At 39.8% G+C, this 4,740-nt stretch overlaps 2 long non-coding RNA genes across 2 annotated transcripts in view; both read left to right on the top strand.

Moving 5' to 3' along the window:
- The first annotated feature begins 3,416 nt into the window (after positions 1-3,416).
- LOC103361928 (uncharacterized) lies at positions 3,417-3,859 on the top strand. The gene is made up of 2 exons (XR_520434.1): positions 3,417-3,667; positions 3,752-3,859. It is a non-coding gene; the product is annotated as an uncharacterized LOC103361928 (long non-coding RNA).
- A 531-nt stretch (positions 3,860-4,390) lies between these two features.
- LOC103361922 (uncharacterized) overlaps positions 4,391-4,740 on the top strand; it is a 4,949-nt gene continuing 4,599 nt past the window's right edge. Inside the window, exon 1 of the long non-coding RNA XR_520433.1 lies at positions 4,391-4,633. This is a non-coding gene — a long non-coding RNA (uncharacterized LOC103361922). The remainder of the gene's footprint in view (positions 4,634-4,740) is intronic.

Here is a 4,740-nt window from a genome sequence, read left to right on the forward strand (position 1 = left end):
TTTTTAAAAACACAGCGTAATTTTACAATTCATAGAAATTTATTATAATTATTTCACGGACCCCCAAGCTGTGATTCACGGACCCCCAGGGGTTCGAGGACCCCACTTTGAGAACCACTGAGTTAGAGAAGCTGAGAAGGTCATCGGAGTTTCCCTCACCTCTGTCCAAGAACTTTTCCAGAGCTGCTGCAGGAGCAGGGCACTGAACATTGTCAGGGACCCCTCACACCCTCTCCATAAACTGTTTGAACTGCTGCCATCAGGCAAACGTTTCCGAAGCATTAAAGGAAGAACCTCCAGAATGATCAACAGCTTCATTCCACAAGCTGTCAGAATTCTGAACTGCTAATCCAGATATACAAACACTTCTGTATTTAAGTTGCTTGAAGTTATTGGATCCTGGAGAAACACTCTCTCATCTTGCCTGTACAGCAAAATGACAATAAAACTTGGCTTGATAATGACATGCATATACATACACACTGTCACACAGCTGTCGTAAAAACTGAGCACAATTACCAAAATTACACCAACTATCAGAACCATCCATCCATTATCTATACACCGCTTAATCCTCACTGGGGTCGTGGTTTGGGTGAAGGCAGGGGACACTCTGGACAGGTTACAAGTCTATCACACGGCTACACATAGAGACAAACAAGCACACTCACATTCACACCTACACCAACTTAGAATCACTTTTTGGACCTTGTGGGAGGAGGCTGGAGAACCTGGAGAAAAGCACGGGGAGAACAGGGCAAACTCATGCAAAGATCCTGGGTGTCCTCACTGGCACGCGAAACAGCGACCTTCTAGCTATGAGGCGACGGTGCTAACCACTGATCCACCATGCAGCCCCATCAGAACAAAAATATAAAAACTGACCAAATCATCATATGTTTATCTTTTCAACAGCGTTTGAACAACTTATCTGTAATGTCAACTTAAAATTATGACATTTGATTACAATCACTTTATTCTAACTATCTCTTGAAAAAATAGCCATAAAAATGATTCTTTAAAAAAAACAATAATAAGAAGAAGAATTCTACACGCTGCAACACAACCGTGTGGCCAACTGTCATGCGACATACATTTAAAAGAAATTTCAGTTGAATTGAGTTGAATTGCAGGCTGTGTTTACACAGAACAGATAAAAGGCCAGTATTAAAAATAACAATCAAAAATGTAAATAGGTACATTTTTATACAGCACGTGAAGCCCCCATTTTTCCCCCCCAGTATTGACAGTACCTGTGAACACTGGGCAAAATGTCGCATATGTTGATTTCAGGTTTACTAATTTATTCTAAAACAGGTTAAAAAAAAATAAAAATAAAAATCTGAAAGAAAATCAGCCTTATTGTTTTCTCTTTTTTTTTATTTTTATTGATGTATGCATTTATAATTGCAAAAAAATAGATCTTTCTACTTCTATCCATGGTTGTGTTGTTTCCATATAACTGTGAGAGGAGCAAAGAAACACCCAGGAACTGCTTGGGGTTGAGAGGATTAACTTTGATTCACTTGAGAGGACAAATGGAAACACTTCTGATCTCCCACCGCCAGAGGGTGACATTATACCTTCAGTGGACTCAGACTGTATAAAAGATGGATGTAGCAACCGGCCCTGAAAAATGAAGCCAAATCGGAAGTGTCAAAAACCTGCAGTATCACTACGTCCGCTAGTTGCTGGCTCCAAGAAGTCCTGGCTCCTATAGACCCCAATTGTAAACGGAGTGATCACAGATCACGAAACACCGCTTTCCTCCAGCTCAGGATTTTTTTCCCGCTAGTTTTCATGGTCAAATCCAGAGATCAGGTGGCCAATCTGAAAATAAACCAATGCTGAATTTTTTTTAAATCGTCAAAATTTTGAGGGCCAAGGGGTGTGGCTGGCTTGATTGACAGTCTGGTCAGGAGTGATTGACAGGTCGTAGGGAAGAGGCAGCCTGGAGTCTCATTCACCGTAAACTCAGGTCTCCTCCTCGTTTGGATTTACTTCTGATATAATTAACTGTTAGATTGTCAATATTTACCCGGGGGTAGCAGCACATTTTTCACAAAGTTTTTCTGTCCGCTGGCTGGTTTTAACCAGTTTTCAGTTCACCGTAATTCGGACCTTCGGCTGATTGAACCAGACACTGAAAGGATCCGTTCAGTCATTAAATGTTTATTTTCTTATTGTTGTTGGTTTTAATGCACTTTAACTGCAACCTTAGCCTCAGATATAATGTGTGCGGTAAACTCCAGAAGGTCATGCAGTTTATTTCTGTGTGTACTGACCAGTGAAGAGAGTTAGCATCCAGTAGACATTATCTTTAATGTAAATTAGCGATGCTAGCCTGGTTAAAGTTAAACATAGCAGCATTAAGCTAACAATGTTTGTGTTGTGTTTCATGTAATCAGGCTAAAGTGTGTTGTGCTACTGTGATGTGGTACACTGAGCAGTGACGTGCAGTGAGGTTTGTGGCTGATGAGGCACTGACTTCATCAGAATCTGATTTACAGATATATGCACTCTACACAGACGCATATTTGCCATTTGATTGGCTGCAGTTTAGGGGCTATGTTTCATATCTGCATTCTTTACACATGCAAGCTGTAGCCCACAAAACGCATGTTTCTTTCTTCTTCTTTTTTTTTTAAGATATTGTGGTCTTACCTTTACCTTTAAATGAAGTCCATGCTCCACTCCTTCTGGACAGAAATATCCGTTACTTTTTTGTAAAGTCTCCTTATCTTCCTTCGCAGCACTTGACTTGCTAACTGTATATCATACCTAAGCTGTGTCCGAAATCACTCCCTATGCCCTACATAGTGCACTATATAGGGTGTGTTAGAATTAAGTATGTTTCGAGCTATTATGTATTCTGAATCTGTATTTTGCACTGAGCCTATGATTCTGTTTCGTATTTTCCTACTGAGAACAGCATATGTCCTTGAAGATAATATGGCCGGTGAGAACCGGTTCACACACATGGAGATAGCGGAAACTCCTCTTTTCTATTAGATACGATTGTTACTTTAGCTACACGCCGTACCAACAACATCCACACACGTTGCTTACCAAAAATGTCAAGGACGTGGACAGAGCGTAGAAGTATGCCTGTCCACGCCATTAGTAACTGGCCAATTAAATCTTATCTGTGTTCGGGGCAGGCCCAGCCCAAGAAGATATCTGGAACCGAAAACACTCACTTCAGCTGGACATGAGATTCCTCTCTGTCCCTCTGAATTCCAGCGCTGCAAAACTTTACCTGTGACCTAAATAAATTCTGCATCTGAAAACGGAAGATTTCTCCGGCTTGTTCTTGGGCTTCCAACTAAAGAATCGGATCTAACAATTTTGGTGCGACCACGTCCGATTGAGGAGTGCCGGAGTCGATTGGCGGTGAGTCTTTTTCAGACACACAAGGTGAGCAGAAAACCTCTTTTCTACTTGAAATTTCTGCACATTGGACATACCAAAAGAAATTGTCTGAATAAGATGAATCTCTGATCACTAAAAGCATAGTAATTTTCTTTTGGGGAATGATTAATAATTGTTTGATATTTTTACTGAAATGGTCACATGTAAAGTTTAGAACACATAGTCTCACGTGAGGGAAAGTCTTATAAGTGTCCTAGTTAGTAGAATTGAGAAATATCGGGGATCGGCCCGATGAGTAGAAAATAACGGGGAGTAGCCTGTTGAGAAATATCGGGGATCGGCCCGATGACAGAAAAAAAACGGGGATTGGTCTGTTGAGAAAACAGTTCCAGGGATTGGCCTGGTGAATATATAGAAGACTCCCGTTGAGCGGTTGAGTGTGAAAAAAATAAAATAAAAATAGGTGAAGACTCGAGTATCTATTAAATAGATAGATAAATAAATAACATTTAGTAATCATCATCATAAATAAATAAATAAGAAAAAGAGAGAAAAATGAATACAATTAAAACTAATAAATAAATAGAATGCCGGCATAATTGTGAAGATAAAAATCTTAATGAAGACAAGTTTGATTTGTTTTTTCATAGGAACACGGGGATACGTTTGTTATTTTTCATGCAGATGTGGGGTGGTTTCCTACTTGATTGATATTTTACTGTGCATGTGTCAGCGTATCGGACAGTACAGGCTACTCGAGAATCCCTGCACTAACACAGATCTCAAGTAGTTGTGTACATGGGGATGGTAATAGCATAAAAGGGGATATTTTAGTTAGGGTGTTATTTGAGGTGGTGAATTAAAACGAGTGAATAGGCTGGGAAAACCCTCAACAATCAAGCGCACAGGGTAATAGACTCCGTGTAGAAGCTTCTTGATTTGGTCCTTCACTCAGGCACTGCGCCATTCACCCTCTCTGAATAATACGTGTAATAATCATTGAAATGTCTCAGAAAGTTGTAGATCGATGGACAGAGTGTAAATCTGCCTCTTTGGGGACGGTACTGGTTGAAAACAATGATAAGGTGGTTAAAGAAAGTTTCAAAAGATGAGAATAAGAAAGGGTTAGAGAGATTTGTAAATTAGGTGAAGAGAAATGTAGGAGAAAGGAATGTTTGTCTCTCCTCCACCAACACAGACAGATGTCAGCTTGTTTCTGCAGCAGGCAGCAGCAGAGTGTGAGGAAAGATAAGAGCAACACATATGGGATTAGATTTGTGTCAAAATTTTTAACCAAAACTTATCAAAAGTCAAACAAAACTAATGGATTTAAGAGAGAATAAAATTAACTCAAGCAAAAAATTATAG

The sequence above is a fragment of the Stegastes partitus genome, unplaced genomic scaffold, assembly GCF_000690725.1.
Source record: "Stegastes partitus isolate 25-593 unplaced genomic scaffold, Stegastes_partitus-1.0.2 Scaffold12, whole genome shotgun sequence".
NCBI classification, from domain to species: domain Eukaryota; kingdom Metazoa; phylum Chordata; class Actinopteri; family Pomacentridae; genus Stegastes; species Stegastes partitus.